We start from the raw sequence: 24,252 nt of genomic DNA on the forward strand, positions 1-24,252 counted from the left end.
AAACAAGATGGAGAAAAACAATTAAGAGTAACCCAATTAGGAGAAACCAACCCCACCTATGATACTGTAAAACCGGAGACAAATTATGGCATTTTAGTTTCTGCGTAGGAACAACGAAAACAACATCTCGAGCACCAACTCGACCGGTTCATCATCACCTTTGATGTTTGTTTGAAAGTGGCTGACAATGTTTCGTGGTGTATTTCATCAGTTCGGACTTCTATTGTCTAATATAATATAAATTGATTTGGAATCCCTGAAAAAAAATAACAATTTTAATGAACAAAAAACTGAAATTACAAATAAATAACATACAAGCAACAACCAAAAAAAAATAAAACATTGAAATAATAATTAAAGCTGAAAATAAAAAAAATATTATTAACAATAAATTAAAAATAAAAATTTAACGATTCCAAACCAAGTTACGTCACGACGTTTCGATTGTTAATTATCACCTGAAGATGGTTGTGGATACTAACAATCGAAACGTCGTGACGTAACTTGGTTTGGAATCTTTTCATCATTTGTTGATAATATTTTTTAATTTTCAGCTTTTATTAATATTTAATTTTTTTTATAGCTTGTATGTTATTTCTTTGTAATTTCAGTGTTTTGTTTAATAAAATTGTTATTTTCGGTTAATCTTTTTAATTTTTTTTCAGGGATTTCAAATCAATTTATATTATACTAGACAATGGAAGTCCGAACTGATGAAATAATCACTTTTGATGATGTCTACCGCAGTAGTAAACGAAACAAACGTCAGGCATACAAACCTGCAGACCACCGCCAAAAAACCCGGAAAAATTGTTCTGACACAAATTGTTCTGTTGAAGATTGTTTTGAATAATGATACTTTCACTTTCAGGAATTCACTATATCAAGATTGTCAATTGTCAAGATTCCACCAATAATTATCACATAATATGTGAATATGAAACTGATTGTCAACAGTTATTTAATGTTGTAATTTTTCGACTTCGCAGCGCCAAAAATTATTCTTGAAATATATAGAAAACGCAATGGGTTTTTATTGCTAGCAATACCTCTCTATGGATTTTGGAAAAATCTCTCTGTAAATCATGTTACCAGCCAAAAACAGGACTATCTTCAGAAAAGATATCGAGAAACAAAATTCATAGACTTTTGTGCTCATTTTTTCAGTTCTATTTTTTTCGGAGTAAACTCCACCTTAGAAATTCTCACGTGAAATCAATACTTTTATTTGCATTTGACGCCGAACTCATTTCATAGTTTTTGAGTTCGTGAATTTGTTGAACTAAATAATATTCACCCGTTTAATAGAAATTAACAATACATCTTTGTCATTAACAAAAACCAGTTAGTAATCAGCTTTTCAACATTTTGGAAGTATGATGGACTTCTCATAATAAGGTGTAGTTTGCTACTAAAGAACATTTAACGATCATTTAACAATTTTGGAGCCAGTTATTCCGCATTTAACAAAGTTCATACGACCACAATTTTCACATGCCGCATGGATTTTTACGTTTAACCTCTTTAACTTTTTCTAATGGTTTTTAGTGTGTGTTAAATTAAATGCATGAAATATTACATCAAATGCAAATGAATATTATTGGATTTTCTTACGAAAGTAATTTTCTTTATCGTTGAAAACTTCGATAGTAAAATGGCAATATCTTTAAATTGGAAGGAGTTATATTTCGACCAAGTCTATAAAAAATATTCAGAGTGAAAATTGAAAAAGGAGAGATTGTAAACTGCAATTTGAAAATGGGCATAACAACAAAAGTTTTATTTCTTCTCTAAAGACTGTACTTTCAACTGACAAAAAAACATTATTTGAATGATTGTGGCAAAACGTCAACCTTTGAAGAATACAAAACGGATAAACCCCCGGAAAAGCACATATCCCACCATCCATAAAAACGTACACTCTAAAATAACAGGGTGTCCCATATAAAATTCCGTGGCAAATATCTGAGAATATCCATATTTCGTGAAAGCAGATGATTTTGATATCAAAGGGTCCTCTTAATTGCGAAAAGATCCAGTAATAGGCCTCATCCATTAAGGCGTCGCCACACCGACGCCATTTTTTTAATAGTAACCCAGATTTTTCGATTCGTTTTTGAATCCTGCATTAAATTCTGAATTCAGCCATGAGAACACTTGTAGTTTTCCTTGAAAACTGATGAAAAAAAGCAATTTTATTGCCTTTTTTATTGCCTTTATTGTCAAAATTAATGCAATAATACGAGTTGGATAAAATGAATCCATCAGTTATAATTTCATTGTATGTTCAATTTTATCTTTAGTAAAACCAATAATGATTAAGAGTAAAGCGCGTTGTCATATCTAAATTTTACGTTACCAGTTTATAGCAGAATCAAAATATAGTAGGCAGTAGAGTTGTAGGTTGTGACAAATTATAGATAATACACAATACTAGTACGATTAAAAGGTATTATTTATGACAAAAATCAGTAATGAGCTTGTAATGAGTAATACTTATACATTTCCTGATTACTGATCAATTAAAATTCATTATTTTCTGTAAAGTGTTAGATATTTATTACAACTAGTGGCAACGCTGTACGCAACGATATTTCTGTCTTTGTCACTTTACCGTAACTTCCATCTCATCGTTGCAGTCCTCACTAATGTACTTGCAGCCATGAGCGTATCATTGGTTTGTGAATTATACAGCGTGAATTGTACGTTTTACAGTTAAGTTAGTCAGCAATCGACGTGTTGTGATAACAATTGGTGAAAATAATAGTGCTAATAAGTGTTTAAGCGTTACATAATTATATTTCTACGCCGTTCTCAAACTACTCAAAAAATGGGAGACATGGTCGGGCCTTCCACGTCGAAAAAGGTAAAACGGTCGGAGTCTCGGTCAGTAAGAGAAAACAAATTGTACTGCGAGTATTTCACTGTCTTGAAAGAGATCATCAGCCACCAAAAGATGACTTTGTGCATATGTGCTGTAATTCTACGTGTGTACCTCCGAATAACCAACCGGGCATTTCTACATCATTAAGTTCCACAATTACAAAAGATAAATTAGTTGATATGTGCTCTGATTATACCGGTGTACCAAAATCATCGATTTACAAAATACTAAGAGAAGCAGAAACAAACGCCAAAAACTAGTAGCGGACGAAAAAAAATCACAGTTGATGAAGAAGCCAAAACCAAGCCTTTATTGAAGGTTTGTCAGTTGGGTTAAAACAGCCATCTGGAAAAGGTAGTCGTCTGATAGTTACACATATAGGAAGCGACAGTGAATTTTTACCAAATGGTGAATTAATATTTAAATCTGAGAAAACAGGCGACTATCATGAAGAGATGAATGTGGAGGTGTTTGAAAAATGGTTTGAAGGCATCATTCAACTTGTGGAACCTAGGTCTGTCATCGTCATGGACAATGCCCCATACCATAGTCGACATGTGGCACGAGAAAACAGAACATTTAAATTAGTGGACGTGCAACATCACCTACAAGAAGCTATTCGAACTGTTTCTGCAGAAGACTGGAAGAAATGCATGCAGCATGTTTAAAAGACGAGCAAAAAATGTGGGACGTAAACAACCGTATTGAACACAATATTGAACCAATCATAATTCACTTTGATGATAGCGGTAGCAACAGTGACGAATCTGAGGTTGAAGATTAGACGAAAATTTGTACATTTACATTTATATTATATTCTATTATCAAAAATTTGTAATTTGTATTTTCTAGTACCCTTGACGATGAGTGTAAGTTACTCGAAAGCTTGAGAATAGTTATAAAGAGTTCACTTATCAATTGCTGCAACCCAATAGTGTTAATTTATTTGGTACCTACTATAATTACCACGATTATTACTCCGTTTTCATAAGGCCCACCTAATGACTACAACGATTAGGTAAATTACGATATTGCAAAGTTTTAATGAAATAAATAAAAAATGTGAATGAATATTTTAACTAATTGTACTAAGAATTTTTCTTTATTCTCAACCCTCTCAAAAATTAATAAGCACGCCCCCGATTTGCTGTCAACTGGGCTTACTTCTACTCTCAATCATTATTGGTTTTAGTATAGTTACGTATTTCTGTACAAATCAAAATAAATGTTTCAAATTACCAAAAAATATGTTACTTTGACCATAAACTCGACTAGCATGATGATAACGAAATCAATTAGTAATAACAAGAATAATTTTAGTAAGTGTTCGAACTGCCTCCCTTCACGTAGAATAAACATATTGCATCTTTCTAGTAATTCCTAAATTCTTAACACCTGAAAGCGTCTCTCGCGTTATGGAAGCACAAACATTTGTGATACTATTTTTCAAATCCTCTACATTTCGTGAACGTCGCATATAAACTAGGTCTTTGATATATCCACACAAAAAGAAATCTAGTGGAGTAATATCCGGACTTCGAGCTGGACATGGTATGGAACCCTTATTTTCAATCCATTTCTCATTTAAAGTATCATCCAAATATTGGGTAACTATTCTATTATTATGTGGAGGTGTCCCATCTTGTTGAAACCACATATTCAGTCGAGTTTGTATTGGTAAATTCCCCAAGAGATTCGGCAACACATGTAGAAAAACCAAGTACCTCTCCCCCATTGAGAATTCCTTCCAAAAACTGAGGTCCTATCAAATAACCATCAATAATTCCGCACCAAACATTAACCCCCCACAGAAACTGAAATCTCGTTTCTTGCACCCAATGAGGGTTCACATCAGACCAAAAGTGACAATTGTGTTTGTTTATTATACCGATGTTGAGGAAACGGCTTTCATCACTCCTTGATATTTTTTTCAGAAACTGATCATCATCATGAATACCGGTGGACAACCATGCAATGAAGTTCAATCTTCTATCAGCATCTTCTGAATATGGGAATATATTTTAGTTATTAAAAATGAAACATGAAGATTATTACCTAGATGTAGTAATTGAACCAAATGTATTTTGTATGGATGGAATTGTTTTTTGACAAAATACGTTATATTGACGATTTCGAAATGTTACAATGCATTGTTACTTGTCTGGTAGAACTATATTTCAACACCATTTGACCTAGCACTGCAACACTGCAACATCAATAGCTGTTTTTCTATTTTTCCCTTCCGTTCATTAAAACATCCGTTTCGTGCCAAAGATTTGGCTGAGCCAGCTAAAGTTTTGTCTAACCGCACTTTTCTTCCAGGATACCGATTAGCGTATATTCTCACTGCTTCTTTTGAATTCCTTCTTGCTTCGCTATAAATACATATCATATCCAACTTTTCTGCATTTGAAAATTGTACCATGTTTCAATTTTACGAAAAACCAACACAAAACTGTATACACGTTCATCAAATCTGACAGGTCTTCTGACAGATCGATAAATACTTACATTATTGCATTTATTTGGACTTATTCATGGCCCTCTTTATAATACGCAATAAAATTGCATTTTCATCAGTTTTCAAGGAAAACTACAAGTGTGCTATATGGTTGAATTTAGAATTTAATGCAGAATTCAAAAACCAATTGAAAATACTGGGTTACCATTTAAAAAAATTGGCGTCGGTGTCGCGACGCCCTAACGGATGACGCCTGGTGCTGGATCTCTACGTAAATAAGAGGACCCTTTGACACCAAAATTATCTGATTTCACGAAATATGGATATTCTTTTTCATTTTTAGATATTTGCCCGCGGACTTTTATATCGGACACCCTGTATATACATTCAAAAGGAGCCACCCTGAATAACTTTAGGTACAATGATTTTCAGGAAGAATAAAAAAACGCGTCAACAATAGTATACAGGGGGACACATTCTGACATATTCATATTTGATGTTACTTCCCCTATCGCTCTCCCAGAGCATGTCACCAATTTTTTTAAATGCATCACCCTAAATTGTTTCGCATTATCAGATGCTCCATGATGAGCAGATTTCAACAAAGTATAAAACATAGGGTCTGAAACTTATGGTTCGGGAGCTACAAATCATTTGAGTTGAAATCGACCTTGAATAACATTTGAAACAATGATTTGCAGAAAAAAACAGGTCAACAATTATACAGGAGGCCACATTTTAAAATATTCGATCTAGAGGCAAATATGGAAGTAATAAATCAGAAAAAGAGATGTTTTATTAATTCTTGGATCAAAATCTTATGCCTACAATAAGAAGAAAAGAATTTTCAATAGTAAATGTTCAAAAACGTTTCCACCAACTTCCATACAATGGTTCAAACGAGCTTACATTGCCGCCCTCACATGGTTGAGAATCTCGGAAGTTATTTCTCTGCAATGCCTCAAGATATTCTCTCTCAAATCTACTAATGTTGATTCTATCTCACACACTTTAGACTTCAAATGATCCCATAGAAAGAAATCTACAGGAGGTGCACCATCCTGCTGAAAAACTATTTCGTTTTTGAATAAATTTATATCCTCCTCAATTGCCCTATTTACGCACGTATTATTCAATTCTCCAACATATCCAAATATTTATCACCAGTCAAATTATCATCGACAATAAAAGGTCCTATGACGTGATCACCTAAAATTCCTGCCCAAACATTCAGTTTTTGAGGTCGTTAGGTAAGAACTTGACGGTATAAATGAGGATTCGTATCACTCCAATATCGATAATTTTCCCGATTCACGTCTCCATTCAAACCAAACGTAAATTCATCCGAAAAACAAATTTCATACAAGAAATTCTAACGCAAGTTGATCCGTTCAGTGAGACTTTCACAAAACTCGATATGTCTATCGAATTCGTTCAATGCATGAACTAGTCTAATCTTATATGGATGAAATTTGCACTTATGAAGGATCCTGAAAACATTAGTACGAATGATTCCTGATTCTAGGGATAACTTAGTGAGAGATTGCGAATTTTCCATTAGTCCAACGTGCCCTGAAACGGCAGTACAAATAGCGTCATCGTTGACAACTCCTGAACGGTTATGCCTTTTATTGTTAACAGATACAGTTTCCATAAATTTGTTCAATAATTCCGAAACGTATTTGTGTCGTAAATTTCTTCCTGGATGATTATCATTGAACATACGGGCAGCAGCTCTAGCAATATTTTCATTCTGGTAGTACAAACTCAATATTTCAATCCGATCCCAACAAAAACCCCAATTGTAAATACAAAATGAAGAGAATATAGAATTCAAATTTAACTAGGCAGAATAAGACTTTTTTTGAAGTATACTTCACAAAAACACACATGAAACCTAGGTAACAGATTGTACAGAAGTTCATTCAGGATGACTCGTTTTCAACTCAAATAATTTTTAGTTTCCAAACTATGAGCTTTAGACCATAATGTATTCTACTTTGTTGAAATCTATATTACTAGAGTTCTTTCCCAACACCAAATCGTTATTTTTAACACATCGAGACGGGTTTCGATCACCAAGTGATCATCTTCAAGGGGAAGATTAAACTGGAAATTTTCGTAAGCTAACGCTATTTACGCTATACAGGTATACTATACAGGTAAACCATGCAGGTATACCACCCATACAGGTATACCTCCCTAAATTAATTTTATCATTTGCCTTATCTATTATTTTACAATATGTCCTTATGTACTGTTTAAATGTTATAGTTATATATAAAACAATTTTCAGGTATATAAAAATTGATTTCACAATATTCCTATCTAAATTTATTTTTACACTGTAGTAATCAGTAAATCCAATAATATGGTATTGATCCATCATCGTTATTCTTAGTATTATTATGTTTACTTATTTCTACACTCTCATAGGCATTTAGTTGGCTATTTTTGTTAACTTGTCTAACTAATCTTAATGAACTGAAGTCTATGGAATGGTTTTGTTGCAGCGACTGCTGATTTTTCAGGTCTTCCATATTTTAAGTGTGCTATGTGTTCCTTATATCTTACTTCAATAGATCTTTTCGTCTGACCATAATATTTTGTATCGCATCCTCACATTCAATTTCGTAAATTCCAGACTTTTCCGAATTCTCGACTTTGTCTTTTGGACTTCCCAAAAGGGTCTGTAGTGTATGACTTGTTTTAAAAACCACCTACATACCTAGTTCCTTGAAAATCTTTCCAGAGTTCTCCGTATATTGGTGGTAAGGAACTGAGATGAATTTATCTTGGTTTTTGTCCTTTCTGAAAGTCGAGATTTCGTTCATTATTAACCTGAACTTCTTCTTCTTATTATGTCATCTACAATATGTGTTAGGAATCACTAGTTAAAAGGTAAGACCTCGTTAGTCCTTAGCTCCCACAATTTTCTCAACTTCTGAGGGTTGTCGTTCGTAAAGGGGCGACAGCTGATTAACGGAAAAACATTTTTTTTTTCAAACAATACCCCTCGAGAAACCGTTAGTGGCTGCTATTTCCTGTATTGTACGTTTTTCTTTTTTAACCTATCATGTGTTAGAGGAAAAGTCAAAGGATGATGCACTAAAAAATTCAACCCAGCGGGTTTGTGCTGTCCGCAGTGATGTGAACGGTCAGGAATATACCTGTACGTGCTTGTTTCTTTTCTAAATATATCATTTTCTAACCCTCCATATTGGTTCCTCACTACCAAAACGTCAAGAAATGGTAGTTGTCCCTTATTTTCTAACTCATTATTTAAAATGAAAACAAAGTCATCAATATTCGATTTTTTGGTATCGAATATCGCGAAAATATCATCCACATACCTTAGCCAAATCCTAGAAAAATACTTCCACTTTTCTTTGGTTTCCATTTTGAATCTGCTCATAAACAGGTCTGCCAGGTAGGGGGACAAGGGGTTTCCCATGACCGTTCCTTCCTGTTGTTCATCAAATAATAGATGTCCATCAATGAAATTCACGTATGAGTTAGAAAATAAGGGACAAATACCATATCTTGACATTTTGGTAATGAGGAACCAATATGGAGGGTTAGAATACGATATATTTAGAAAAGAAACAAGTACGTACAGGTATACCTATTCCTAACAGTTCACATCATTGTGGACAGCACAAACGTGCTGGGTTGAATTTTTGTGTGCATCGTCTTTTGACTCTTCCTCTGATACATGATAGTTTTAAAAAAGAAAAATATACAATACAGGAAATAACAGCCACTAACGGTTTCTCGAGGGGTACTGTAGATGACATAATAAGGAAGAAGAAGTTTAGGTTAAGAATGAACGAAATCTCGACTTTCAGTTCCATACCACTCAGTTCCATACCACCAATATACGAAGAACTTTGGAAAGATTTTCAAGGAACTAGATATGAAGTTGGTTTTTAAAAACAAGTCACACACTACAGAGCCTTTTGGGAAGTCCAAAAGACAAAGTCGAGAATTCGGAAAAGTCTGGAATTTACGAAATTGAATGTAAGGACTGCGATGCAAAATATTATGGACAGACAAAAAAATTTATTAATGTAAGATACAAGGAACACATAGCACACTTAAAATATGGAAGACCTGCAAAATTAGCAGTCGCCCATCATATTTTGCAACAAAACCATTTCATAGACTTCAGTTCATTAAGATTAGTTGAACAAGTTAACAACAATGGGCAACTAGATGCCTATGAGATTGTAGAAATAAGTAAACATAATAATATTATGAATAACGATGACGGACCAATACCAAATAGCATACTATATAACTGGTTAGAATAATATTATTGGATTCACTGATTAATACATGAAGACACAGTGTAAAAATAAATTTAGATAGGAATATTGGGAAATTAATTTTTATATAGCTGAAAATTGTTTTATATATAACTATAACATTTAAACACTACATAAGGAAAATAATAGATAAGACAAATTGTAAAATTAATTTAGGGTGGTATATCTGTATGGGTAGTATACCTGTATGGGTAGTATACCTGTATGGTTTACCTGTATAGTATACCTGTATAGCATAAATAGCGTTAGCTTAGAAAAGTTTCCACTTCAAACTTCCTCTTGAAGATGATCACTTGGTGATCGAAACATGTGTCGAGGTGTTAAAAATAACGATTTGGTGTTGGGAAAGCACTCCAGTAATATTCATTACTACACCAAAGGTTCCAGGTTCCAACAATTGTATACAGGTGCCCCCCTGTATACAATTGTTGAGGTGTTTTTTTATTTTTCCTGAAAATTATTGTTCCAAAAGTTATTCAGGGTGGCTCGTTTTCAACTCTAATAATTTATAGCTCCCGAACCATGAGTTCCAGACCATATGTTTTATGCTTTGTTGAAATCTGCTCTTCATGGAGCATCTGATAATGTGAAACAATATAGGGTGATTCATTTGAAAAAATTGACAGAGCCATGTGTCCTTCATTGTCACATATCGACGTAAGGATTGGGGTTTTTCATGGTGCAACAGCTGCTCAAAATCATCAATTCGTTGTTGTTTTTGGTCGATTGTAAACTCGCGCAGTACCCTCCTAGAACAGGTCTCTTGCACACCTAAATATTCATGTCCAACACGTTTCTTTGATATCTTTAGAGCCATAGCTATCTCAATTGCCTTCATCCAAAATTATTTTGTGGACTTTTTTGATGATTTCATCGGTAATAGCTTTTTTGGAGCATAGTCCAACAGCTGTCAAATTTATACACGTGTCTTTTGAATAATAGGGTTAACTCAAAATCATGGATTTATTACTAGTAGCGCCATGGTCTACGAATTTCTCAGAAGTGTTCTGAGTAATCATCATCGGTACCTAGTAGTATACAGGGTGGGGCACCAAAAACGAAACTGATGGAATATATTCAAAACACGTGTTTTCTAAAAAAAATGCAAAAACACGTTGATTTCTAATCCAAGGGGGACATCTTTCTATCATAACCTCAACTGTCATACCTCTCCCCCACACCTCGGTCACTATCATCCAAACAATTTGAATAGGGAAAGTAGTAAGTGTGACACATCATTAAAAAGGTAATTTCATAAGGAATTCGGCCATATCAATTTTCGCTATCTAACTTTCTATTTTGGCGCCCTCTTGCGGGAAAAAAAACTGTTTTGTATTCCAAATTATTTGCCAGCTGATTTGACATAAATTTGGTAACAATGCATTATGGAATGTTTCTAAGGGAAAATACAAAATGACGGCTCCACAATGGCGGACAAGATTTGCAATTATAGTCCGATTTGATTCAGAATTGATAGGTGGTGGTTTTCAGGGTCGAAAATTATGATTTGTTTGTCAATGCAAAAAAACAATATGTTAGCTCCAAGATGGCAGACGAAATTTGTAATTATGGTCCGATTCGAATCAAAATTAGTATGTGGGGATTTTCCGGGTGGGAAGTTATGATTGTTTTGTCGATGAAAAAATAAGATGGCGGGCGATATTCGTAATTGTACTTCAATTCGAATAAAAATCGGCATATGGAGGTCTTACAAGTTTCCAGTATTACTAAAAAGACAATTGAATTGATAAAAAAGCTTTTATACAAATGCGCTAAAAAAATTATATATTTTTTTGATGTGTGACTTATGTTATTCTGTGCTTAACAGTATCAAAATTTCACCGTACTTGTGGCAAGTTTTTTTTTCTTCTCATTTCATTTAAAAGCTTTTCATTTAATTTTATTCATTTCATTTTAGTCATGCTAAAAATCTGTACCCAAAATCCCCAGAATCCAATTTTGAATCGAATTGGACCATAATTACAAATCTCATCCGCCATCCTGGACTTGTCACTTTATTGTTTTATTTTGCATCGACAAAAAAAATATAACCCTGAATATCCGACCCTGAAAATCCTCACTTACTAATTTTCATTTGAATCAGACCATAATTATAAATTTCTTTCGCCATCTTGGAGCCACCATATTGTTTTCTGCATTGACAAACAATTCATAATTTTCGACCCTGAAAACCACCAGTTATCAATTTTGAATCAAATCGAACCGTAATTGCAAATCTTGTCCGCCATTGTAGAGCCGCCATTTTTTTACCCCTTAGAAACATTCCATAATGCATTGTCACCGAATTTATGTCAAATTAGCTCGCAAATAGTTTGGAATACGGAACAGTTTTTTTCCTGCAGGAGGGCGCCAAAAAAGAAAGTCAGGTAGCGAAAATTGATATGGCCGCATTCCTTATGAAATTACCTTTCTAATGATGTTTCACACTTACTACTTTCCCTATTCAAATTGTTTGGATGATAGTGACCGAGGTGTGAGGGAGAGATATGACAGTTGAGGTTATGATAGAAAGATGTCCCCCTTGGATTAGAAATTAATGTATTTTTGCATTTTTTTCAGAAAACATGTGTTTTGAAGATATTCGATCTGTTTCGTATCGAATGATACCAGTTACATAGATTCTTTATTCCTGTAAATTTTTCAACTACCTGCTCGTTATTTCCAAATTTTATGAAAATTTTCTTTTTAGGTCCAGATCATACAGATTTCTAGACATTTCTGGAACCCTTGCAGAGAGCATGAAAATAGTCTACGACCTTTTGAGACATACGAGTATGATGAATATTTCTCTCCAAAGAACCTAGGAATCTAGGCATTTTTTGGGACAGAAAAGTGTGATTGTTTCGCTTCAAGTCCACGCATTTTTCGACTCACATTTTTTGCAATGATATTTTGTAAATAGTTTTTGTTGTTGTATTACTGAATTGCTGTTATTCAAATATGCTAGGATTGTTTGGACTTTTGTCTTTGGATGTAAACGAATAATCATATCGTAAAGAAATAATGTATTTCTTGTTAACTGCAAAATATATTTTACTTGTACATGATGAGAGATATGAGTATTGTGAAAAATGAATAATTATATCCTGGAATCAAGAATATTTTATTGTACATTTGATAATGTACTTTTAATAAATGTCGTTGAACTAATAGCTCACTGTTTTAATTCGCCCAGTGTTTCATTATGTTCATCATTTTCGTAAACAGTAGTGAGTATTGCAAAATATACGGCACATAATGCATCATAAGCAGAATTTGAATTTCTGCTACGAACGACATTGTACCTATGAGTGTCAGTGAAATTTTTATTTGGTGAGTGGAGATTATCTTGAAATATATCACTTCAGGTTCCAAAACATGGTGAGTTCATTTGAAATACGAATATACAGAGTGTAACAAAAAAGTGGGCCATAAATGTAATCACGTTTTCTGGGGTCATATATAACTCTATTGAATATAACTAGCCTCAATGCAAATGTGAACACAAAAAAAGTTACAGCCTTTAGAAGGTACAGAAACAGAATGAAATTGTTCAGTAGTAGCTACCAAATGTTGAGAAAGCCTTTCACAGTAATAATTAAAACGCATAGTTTCAATAAAACTGAAAACAATTTATACTATATTTCTTCAGAGAAGGTGTTTGAAATGTCTACTAGCTTCCTCTACCCACAGGAGATATCTTTTCTGAACGTTCCTTGCCGAATTAAATAGTTCAATAGGAGGGAGAGGAGCAAAACTTTGCATCACTGCCGCTTCCAATCATGCGAAAATTTCTCTGAATGGTTCTCTTCTCTCTGGATACCTCTGATACAAATTGCTTGCTGCTTCTGCATTTTCCCCGGCTTGTATCTGTAGAGTAGGGAGGGTGAGCACTTAGGCCACATGTAACCTATTGTACACCCTACCGAGGAGTTGTCCTCCTAGGTCATCGTCCATCTTGTCCTTTCCAGGAAGGTGGACAGGTCGCTGGGAGACATCTCCTTTATATCGGCAGGTGTAGACCAAGACTCGCCGAACAAACACTCTCTTATTGACGGTAACTCCGGGCACTCGCATAGAGGTGTGTGCACTAGCCCCATATTATGGAGGTGTTTCTTTAGTTGACAGTAGCGAGTCAGAAATCCTACTGTTAAGCGTAGATTTTTTCTAGTCATCGCCAGATATTTCTTCGGCGCCAGCTTTCCAGGGTTGCCCAAGGTGATCCTGGCAAGATTGCATCTTTTGATTCTATCCCATCTGTTTAGGGATTGAGCATGGGTGTAACATTTGACTAGTTTCGCAATTGTCGAAGTCATCAGGCCGTAGGTGCCACTGGGTCCCAAAATTCTTAGTTCAGCCGCTTCCTTGGCTGAAGAGTTGGCAACGCGATTACCTTTACTCCTGTCGTGCCCTTCAACCCACCGAGGTTTGGCTGAATCTTGGTGACACTCCAGTACTAGCCCTGAGTTAACACGTCTGTTCAAGGCTGATAAGGCTAGTCTGCTGTCAGTGCAGATTGTTATGTTTTTGCCAGATTCCTGATTATTTCTTTTGTGGCGATTAAGATACCAGACAGTTCTGTTTTGACCAAGCTGGTATTTTTTCCCATTCCCCACTTAATCCTTAGGCTTAGTGATCTGGAGTACACTCCACATCCTGAGCCTTCTTTGGTTTTTGAGTAGTCTATATACATGCGTATTGTATTTGTAGCATCTGACTGTGTTCTGCTTTATTGGAATTGGCCGCGGTAGTAGTGCGCCTGACTCACGATCGGAAAGCCGTGGGTTCGATTCCCGCCTCGACCAGATATTTTTCTCGAGATAATCTGGTTGAAGCTGGAATGATTCTGCAGCCGTGTTAAGAATCACATGTTAAAAGGTAAGACCTCGTTAGTCCTCAGCTCTCACAAGTTTCTCAACTTCTGAGAGTTATCGTTCGTATGGGGGCGTATGGGATTTGTATTTTGTAGGGTTTATTAAACACAAACCTGAGTTCAATTGCATCACTTGTTGCCTACAGCAGAGGTTGCGCAATAAGCGCTTCCCGCCATAGGCCCAGCCTCAATTGACCCATTCCTACTTCGAGGTTTACACCAGCCATTCGCAATCGTACCATGGCCATCAAGTCAACCTCCTTAACGTACAGATCAAGAGAGGTCAGACCCGTGATTAATTCCATTGCCGCGGTTGGTGTTGTTCTCATGGCTCCTGTGTAGAATTTTCGGTTCCCATGCAATGGCTCAGTACGTTAAAAAACATGTTATCATATCCCATTTTTCATAATTCTCATACTTCATTGCGAATGTGTTTGAAAAGTGAACAAAACCGCTAACTAAAGAGCGTCTTCACTGATTGAAGCAAAATTTGACAGCTACCAGTAAAGATTTTACATTCTGTTTTAAAGTCTAAGTGAAAAATCTAAAAGCTTTGTATTTCAAAGATAACTCTAGCAAAATATCAAGCTACATTTTTGCAAAGGTAATTATGAGCTCTATTGAAATATGCAGGAATATACAGGGTGTCCCTTAAAAAATAGTTTTCCATAAGTATTGGTATTTCATTGGAAAAAATTTGTTTTTAGGCCATTGAATTCTACGTGAAAAAGTTCTAGGTGAAAAATTGAAAAATTAGTGGATAGTTGCTGACCGCAGGGGGGTGAAATTTCCATCTGAGAAGAAATGAAAGTTAACGTGCTCTTTGAAATTTTCGATTACACGTCTGTTTCTAACTTACAGGGGGGGTCAAGTTTTCGTTGGAACGCCCTATACAGGGTGTAACTAAATAAGTGTAAAACAGTTGAGGAGGTGATTCCTCATCGAAAAAAAAGGATCTTTCATACAAAGAAATTTCATTGAAGCATCCCTTGTTAAGATACAGCCCCTTAAAGAGGGTACATAAAATTTGTATAACAATTTTTTTCACAAGCATTAAAAAAGTTACAATATTGAAAATAACCTGACGTTTTGTATTACCAAAAAGACATGTAGCCAGAAATTTATTTGGTTCACCTCATGGTTGTAAAGGGGTGGAAAACGCAACCCCTAAAATTTATTACCAATGTGACTTTTTGTCTTATTATTTGTTTACCATTTGAAAATTTATTTCCGTTAGCCTGTTTCATTCTAAACAAAAAATGTCTCTTAGGTTTTTTGCCCTAAATAAACCAGTTCGCAACAAAAACTTATTTTAGGAACAACTACAGAGATACATCGTCATAAATGCGAAAATACGAAACTAATCTATCTAGTAGGTCGCTATTAGCGATAGTGACGATTAAATTGGTATGACGCTGTCAGTTTGTGAATTTTCGAAATTGAAATAATACTAATTGTGTATTGTTGTTCTGTTCTTAATTTGTTACTTTAATAATTCACTTGCTACTGAAATGGCATACACAAATGGAGAAATGGCTGATATGCATTACGATTACGGTCTGTCGCAGGGGAATGGGTTAGAAGCTTCTAGAAGATATTCTGAAATGTATCCTCAACGGCAGCATCCTTCACATAGAATATTTGCTCGACTTCATCAACGATTACGAGAATATGGTTCATTCGACAAAAGAACGCAGGATTGTGGTCGCCATCGAGAAGTACGAACACCACAGCTTGAGGAAGCAGTACTTAATTTGATTGAAGAACAACCTACTACCAGTACTAGAAAGATTGCTTTCCAGCTAAATGTTGATCATATGACGGTATTTCGAATTTTAAAGGAACAACTCCTATACCCTTACCATCTGCAACGAGTACAGGCAGTGTTACCGCGAGACTTTCCGAACCGTCTTGAATTTTGCAATTGGATGCTGGAAATGATTTGGAAAAATTGTGACTTTCTGAAGACGATAGAATTCACAGACGAATGTAGTTTTTCTCGGGACAGGATTATTAATTTTCATAATAACCACATATGGGCTGATGAAAACCCTCACGCTATTGTCGAAAATAACCATCAAGAACATTTTTCTCTTAACGTGTGGCTCGGAGTTATTGGGGATGATTTAATTGGGCCTCATTTTCTGCCTTCTCGATTAAATGGTGAGGCATACGTTCAATTTTCAGTACTGCTGGAGGAAGTTCCTTTGGGCGTTAGAAGGGATATGTTTTTTATGCATGATGGGGCTCCCGTCCATTTTAGTCGAGTAGCACATCAGTATTTAACTGAAACATATGCAAATCAGTGGATAGGTCGAGGAGGACCACAGAACTGGTCCGCTCGATCCCCGGATCTCAATCCTTTCGATTACTCTATTTGGGGCCATTTACAGCATTTGGTTTATCGTACTCCTGTTCGCGATGTAGATGACTTAAGAAACCGCATCATCGATGCATGCAGGGTAATCAGAGATACTCCAGGAATATTTGAACGAATACGTGGCTCAATGCGCCGACGTCTAGACGCATGCGAAATGTCTGAAGGTAGACATATTGAACATTTATTATGATTTCTACATGTTGGGTGTTTTGTTATTGATAAATTAGTTTTGTTTATTACCCTTCAATCGTTCAATGCAGGTACTAGCTACAAAATAACAATAAATCCAGTTCGCATTTATGACGATGTATCTCTGTAGTTGTTCGTAAAATAATTTTTTGCTGCGGACTGGTTTATTTTGGGCAAAAAACCCAGGGGACATTTTTTGTTTAGAATGAAATAGGCTATCGGAAATGAATTTTCAGATGGTAAACAAATAATAAGACAAAAAGTTACATTGGAAATGAATTTTAGGGATTGCGTTTTCCACAACTTACAACCATGAGGTAAACCAAATAAATTACTGGCTAAGTGTCTTTTTGGTAGTACAAAACGTCAGGTTAATTTCGATATTGTAACTTTTTCAGTGATTGTGAAAAAAATTGTAATACAAATTTTATGTACCCCCTTTAAGGGGCTGTACCTTAACAAAGGATGCTCAATGAAGTTTATTTATGTGAAAGATCCAATTTTTTTTTTCGATGAGGAATCACCTCCTTAAATGTTTTACACTCATTCAGTTACATCCTGTATACATATACATATATGCTTATATACATACACTCGAAAAGCATCACCCTCCTGCTGGTTCAGTCGGGGAAAAAAATGTTATTTTTTCTATGCACTTCCTTCCCGGACGGGAGTATGCAATTGCACCCTCCATTTGTGGATTCGTTTTCCCATGGCATTCCACATTTTACGAACACACTGTTTTGTATCCTTGATTTTTTTCAATAACATGTTTTGCGTTATTGCTTAAATTGATGCACAGTTTAACAATATTTTCTGATGCCATTTTAGTTGATTTTTAAACTGCTTGTTATATGGGCAATTTGGTTCCGCACCTCTCATAGTGTTACGCCAGGAGTACTCTTAGCACTAGCTCATCTACAGAACCAGAAAGCAAGGAATATAGCAAATGCTCTCAACTGGCGAGCTAAAGCCCAATACAGTGTAGCACTAGCTAAAGCCAGAGCCAGCTTGGCTAAAGTCGGTGACCGTCGCATTATCAGAAATTCCAGAGAGTTCAATATCGATGATGTACTTGGTAATGGTCCAGAAACAAATCCTTTGCTGAATAATGATAATTTTGAAGGCGTTTCTCAAATGAAGTTGTCAAGCGACGAAAATAATGAATTTCACGCAGATCAGTGGGTTGGCATACCAGGCTATCAAATTGAAAATGAAGGAGCAAGGGCTGTTACAGATAAAGATATAGAAGTTTATGACACACCAGATTTGCCACACCAGATATCGAATGTGCCAAATTGCGATATGCCTTCTTACCAATGTAATGAATTTGAAACCGACTTTTATCCAGGAACAGAGGGTGAGTTATTGAAAATTTCACCAACATCAACCTATCATAATAGAAATAATAAGTCTTGCACTTGTCGCTTGCATAGCCCGGTAACTGAAAACAACAACCTCACATTCTCATCAGCGGCATGAGTCATAAATTCACACAACACCCAACTCATATCTCTTGTATAGCGTATAATTATATGAGTTCTACTTTCAGTCATATATCTTCTGTGTTCTGTGGTTCTGTTTCCAATTTGAATCAGTACAGGGCCTATAATTTATTGAGTTGTTAGTTTTTTTGCCATCGAAAAACATTACAATTCATACTTACAGTAAAAATTAGTTAAAAACAATAAATTGAACATATAAACTGACGGAGAAAGTTAAACATGTATAGATTATTTTGTGTTTGACAAACGTCATACCTTCACATAAATGTCATTTTTCAATGGGTATGATGATTTCATAATCTTTGACTTTAAGAAAGAGTTATTGATTGATACAATTTCCATTATTATCATGTTTTTTATGTAGTTTCAGTTAGTTACTGTATATATTGCTGAGATGATCAATGTCAGTTTTCTTATTCATACAAACAGAAGACTTATTAATTTCAACCATTTCAAGAAAAAGGCGTTTAGAAATATTTTTTTCTGTATGTAGAACTTCGATACCAGAGTAATTTGGTTTATGTCCTGTTTCTATAGAATGCTGTGCTAATGCGCACGATTTCTTATTAAGCTTTATATCACTTAAATGTGAAGTTATTCTATCATCGAGAATTCTAGATGTTGTTCCAATATAATCCAAGTTACAGTTGTTACAAGGAATGTTATGAATCACATTTGACTTTTTGGTAGTATCCGTTATATCTTTCAATTCAGTAGTCAAATTCTTTATAGTTTTAATATTTTTTTGGCATATTTTGATATTTTGTTTATTATGAAATAGTTTTATAATATTTGAATATACATTTCCAAGGTTAGGTATGGATTTATAAGAAAAATTAATAGGTAAACTATCATTACATACATTTTTGTTGATTACATCGGAATTTGTATTATTGCCAGTATTGAAAATTATTTTATTGAGAAGTTTTCTGTGATAAGAATTTTCTTATGCTCCAGCTGCTCCAGCAGCTTGACTGCATTAACCTTTCTAGATTATATATATATATATATATATATATATATATATATATATATATATATATATATATATATATATATATATATATATAAAATAAATGGATAATGCAGCTTGACTGCATTAACCTTTCTAGATTTTATATATATATATATATATATAATATTATATATATATTATACAGTGTCACCGATAAAGTCCGCATCAAATGGGAAACTTTTTTATTTATCGTTTTATGTGAAATTTGATTTTGGCAGTAGATTTTGCTTAAGAAATGATGTCAAATGGCGTCTACAAAATAGGTCACGTGATTTCCTTAACCTGTCAAAATTGACATTTAAAAAAAGAAACATCGAAAAATGACATTATTCTTCAAAATAGCCAAAAATATCAAAGGCTAAAAACATTTTCTTTTGTAATTTTATACCCACACACCAAGTTTCAAACCCATAATAAGTATTTTATATTTTCACTATTTTTCCGCATTCCTGCTTTTTCTACTTATCAAAATTTAAGCACACCTGTACTAAATCATTTATTTTAACTAAACTCGTCACCGAATTTCTTTTTTTTGTAATATAATATTTTAAGAGCCTCTTTGATGTCAAAAACAAATTTTGAAAAATAAAAGTTGTCAAACTTGATGCAAAGTTCATCTAGTTTCAACGGGGCTTTCAAAACTATACAGTACTTGGTTTTTTAATGAGCAAATGGCCTCACAATATGAATTAGAACAAAACGGAACATTAGGAAACAATATCTTAGAGTGTTTATTGTTTTTTTAACAAAAAATACAGTCGAATTCAATCTTAATTAAAAGGAACTGAAAATAAACATGTACCTATACCTAATAGCAAAAAAACACGAAAAAAAGACTCACGACATTAAATACACTACATTTCTGTATGTCTTCCATCGCGTTCTATGCAGACAATTGTCCTTCTTGATACATCTTTTATTGAGTTGCTGATACTCACAGGGTTTATGTTTAAAATAGAGTTTCTAATAACAGTTTCTAGGTGATTCACGTCACGAAAAGGCCTTTGTTTATAAACGATTTGTTTTAAGTAACCCCACAAGAAAAAATCTAGTGGGGTTAAATCTGGCGACCTAGGCGGCCATATTTGATCCATATTTCGCCCAATAACTTTGCCCTAAACATTTCTAATAGTTTCTCGTTGACTTGTCTTGAACTGAATAGGAGCCCCGTCACATTGATACCACAGACTGTGTCTTATTTCAACCGGCATATTGTCCACTATTCACTGATCTCAGTATTTAGAAATTGCAAATTATCCTAAGAAGTTAAATTGTGTCTAAAAAAGAATGGTCCCATTACCTGATTATTTAAAACACCGCACTACACATTTGTTTTTAATGAATATTGGTCCCGACATTCTATCACAAAATGAGGATTTTCCTGAGCCACACCACTACAATTCTGGGAACTGACTACGCCGTTCGATGTGAAGGTAGCTTCGTCGGTCCATAGGATTTTGTAAGGAAATTTCTGTTTAATTCTACTTCTCCTTGGCACCAGAAAGAGAAATCTAGTCGAACATCGAAATCTCTTTCCTTTAAGGTATTTATAAATTTGGGTTTGTAGGGTTTCAATTTATTTTTATGTAAAATTGCTCTTACGCTTTCTCTTTTAACGCCAGTTCTATCTACAATATTGATAATACTTGATTTTCCCTGTTAGATAACATCCAGGCAGACAGCCAACTGAACCTCATCATTATTGCGTGATGGATTATGACGTTTTTTTAAAAGTATTTTCAACTGAACCAGTCAGTTTAATTTTTTTAAAATCCTACTTACAGTGGATTACTGTACATGTCTACCAGGATGTCTTGCGTTAAAAATATCAGCACTTGTCGATGCAATGTGTTTTCACACAAATTAGCACAATTTCAATTTTTTCTTGTAAAGATAACATATTATTTTAATTTTCATACATTACATTGAACTAACGGGCATTAATTTATTCAGTGACAGTGACGTTTTCTAAAACACATTATGTAGTTTCATATTTTTTCATAGCCTACCCAGTTTTTTTAAATTGTTGTTAGCGGAGTAGGTAAATGTAAATACTATGAGTTTTTTTCTTTTATTGAATGGGCTTCAAGAATCACGAAATGATGTTTCCTAATGTTCCGTTTTGTTCTAATTCATATTGTGAGGCCATTTGCTCATTAAAAAACTCAAGTACTGTATAGTTTTGAAAGCCCGTTGAAACTAGATGAACTTTGCATCAAGTTTGACAACTTTTATTTTTCAAAATTTGTTTTTGACATCAAAGAGGCTCTTAAAATATTATATTACAGAAAAAGAAATTCGGTGACGAGTACAGGTGTGCTTAAATTTTGATAAGTAGAAAAAAGCAGGAATGCGGAAAAATAGTGAAAATATAAAATACTTATTATGGGTTTGAAACTTGGTGTGTGGTGTATATATATATATATATATATATATATATATATATATATATATATATATATATATATATATATATATATATTATATATATATATATAAATATATATGCGTTGTCCATCTCTCTGACACTCATACGTCGGGCGATGCATTCTTTCTTTCACGTTGAATAACAAGTCACTACTGCGCATGCGGCCATAGAAGAGAACTTGTATATCTACTTACGTTAACTCAAGTTTACCCCTCCCATATCGAAAATGTGTAATAGAAATAAAAGTCAAGTGATTGATATCTTATTTGACAGGAGTAGGAGATTTGAGCCGGTTCTAAGCCTCCCCCCACCACTATGACGTATTAATTGCTTTTTTATTGGTTGTTGTTTGGTGAAGTTAATGTGATGTGAGCTTGAAGGGTGTGGTGTATGGATCGTTCAGAAATTTTTTCCCGGTTCTAATACTCCCCCACCAATATGACGTGTTATTTGCTTTTTTTTTGTTGTGCAGTGAAGTCAAGGCGTTGTGACCTTGAAGTGTCTGGTGCATGGATCGTTCAGATTTTTTTTTTCATATGAGATTTTGTGTGTGTATGTATGTGTGTGTGTGTGTTAGAGAATGCACGGTACAGGGTTTCATCATGTGCTTGTTTGTCTATGTACAAACATACGTCTGCATACTTCGAAGATCCTCCAAGTAATGAATGCTCCATCGGTGTGAGGGCACCAAGTTAGTAGTGGAGTGACGTCACAGCAATAACCGTTCAACGGCTAGAGAGCGACATGTTCACTCCACGACGTGTGGCAGAGTAATGCGTATTCATCGGTCTGCTCTCACCTCCCTCGATGTAGTGAAGGATGTGACGTAACGCCCCAGACTCGCCATCAATGGTGACACGCAGGCGGGCGAGGACTGTGCTAACGTCTGTCTTCTCCGAGAGCGCAACGACAATTGCTTGTTCGGCTATCGCTCTCGAAGCAGTGAATGATGTGACGTAACGCATCACCCTACCCTCGCTATTGATGGTGACACGCAGGCGGGCGAGGACTGTGCAAACGTCTGCCCTCTCCGAGAGCGCAACGATCACTGCTTGCTCGTGCCGGCAACTGTTATCGCATCAAATTGGGAGATGGGCTTGGCTGTGACGTCAGGCATCTCTAGTGGATAGCAACTAGCAATGTGAACCTTTCACGGTTTCATGGTGGGGGTGACTCGCACTGTTTAATATAAAAGAAATGCCTGGCACACTATGAAATCAGTAGACGAATATATCTGCAGCAGTTAGCAATTGGTAGAGTGTTATTCAGTTCGTAATAGAAGGAAGACGGTGAGTGTATTTGTCTGTTGGAAATTGTTTATATTTTCATATATATTATCATCATGTCCGTTTCAAAAGTAGACTTGAATAAAATTAATAATTTGATTGTACAGGAGGTTGAAATACTAGAGCAAAAGGCCTTATCATCATTGCCAATTGATGAAGTGTACATAATTAAAAATATGTCAACTTATTCTACACGATTTGGTAAATCAATTTTATTAACTTTGCAAGATGTGAGCAATGATAAATTATTTAAAACATGGCTACCAAAACGTATTTCGTTGCAATTCAGTGATGACGATATATCTTGTATCAACTCATCAGGTGGTAAATATACGATGGTGTATTTAGGACAGAGCCAACAAAGTTTTGCTGGCATGAAAACGCGATCTCTAGTTAAATTCAATATGATTGAATAATAATTGTAATAATTTATAGCGAATTTCTTTAGGTCATAGCTTACAAAGTTTTTTGGTGTGAAAACGCTAACTCTAGTCAAATTCAATATGATTGAATAATAATAGTAATTATAATGAATTTCTTATTGTTTTATTAATATTCATATATTAGATGATAATTATATGGAAATATAAACATTACTAACTTAGTTGAATACACCCACTTGGTAACTACAAGTAAAATGGGAATGTGAGTATTATATCACTGAAAAATTGGAGGTTGCTTATTGTTTTTTTTTATTCGATTTCAGTTCCACCATTTAAAGATGTGGATGCAGTACGCAAGTCAAGATTGGGTCGATGTTGTAGATCTCAAATCATCGGTTCAACATTTGTCGTCTGAATTGAAGGTGTTGGGTGATGGAGCCGAACATGCAAGCAATTATGATATGAGTGTATGCTATGATGAAAAACAAATCGAATTATGCCTTCGTGATGCTGAGAAGTA

At 34.7% G+C, this 24,252-nt stretch overlaps 1 protein-coding gene and 1 long non-coding RNA gene across 7 annotated transcripts in view; one reads left to right on the forward strand and one right to left on the reverse strand.

Moving 5' to 3' along the window:
* The window catches only part of LOC111515788 (uncharacterized), a 221,525-nt gene extending 208,679 nt beyond the window's left edge, over positions 1–12,846 (forward strand). For all 6 annotated transcript variants that reach the window (XM_074184636.1, XM_074184635.1, XM_074184637.1 and 3 more), the window contains one exon: positions 12,384–12,846. The gene's annotated coding sequence lies outside the window, so the exon portion shown is untranslated. The remainder of the gene's footprint in view (positions 1–12,383) is intronic.
* A 5,116-nt stretch (positions 12,847–17,962) lies between these two features.
* LOC141486515 (uncharacterized) lies at positions 17,963–18,873 on the reverse strand. Its single transcript, XR_012467902.1, has 2 exons — positions 18,782–18,873; positions 17,963–18,721 (listed from the first exon to the last, which is right to left on the reverse strand). It is a non-coding gene; the product is annotated as an uncharacterized lncRNA (long non-coding RNA).
* Positions 18,874–24,252: the final 5,379 nt, after the last annotated feature.

The sequence above is a fragment of the Leptinotarsa decemlineata genome, unplaced genomic scaffold (genome assembly GCF_025532065.1).
Source record: "Leptinotarsa decemlineata unplaced genomic scaffold, Ldec_3_MD MMD2_tig00026358_RagTag_RagTag, whole genome shotgun sequence".
Lineage (NCBI taxonomy): Eukaryota > Metazoa > Arthropoda > Insecta > Coleoptera > Chrysomelidae > Leptinotarsa > Leptinotarsa decemlineata.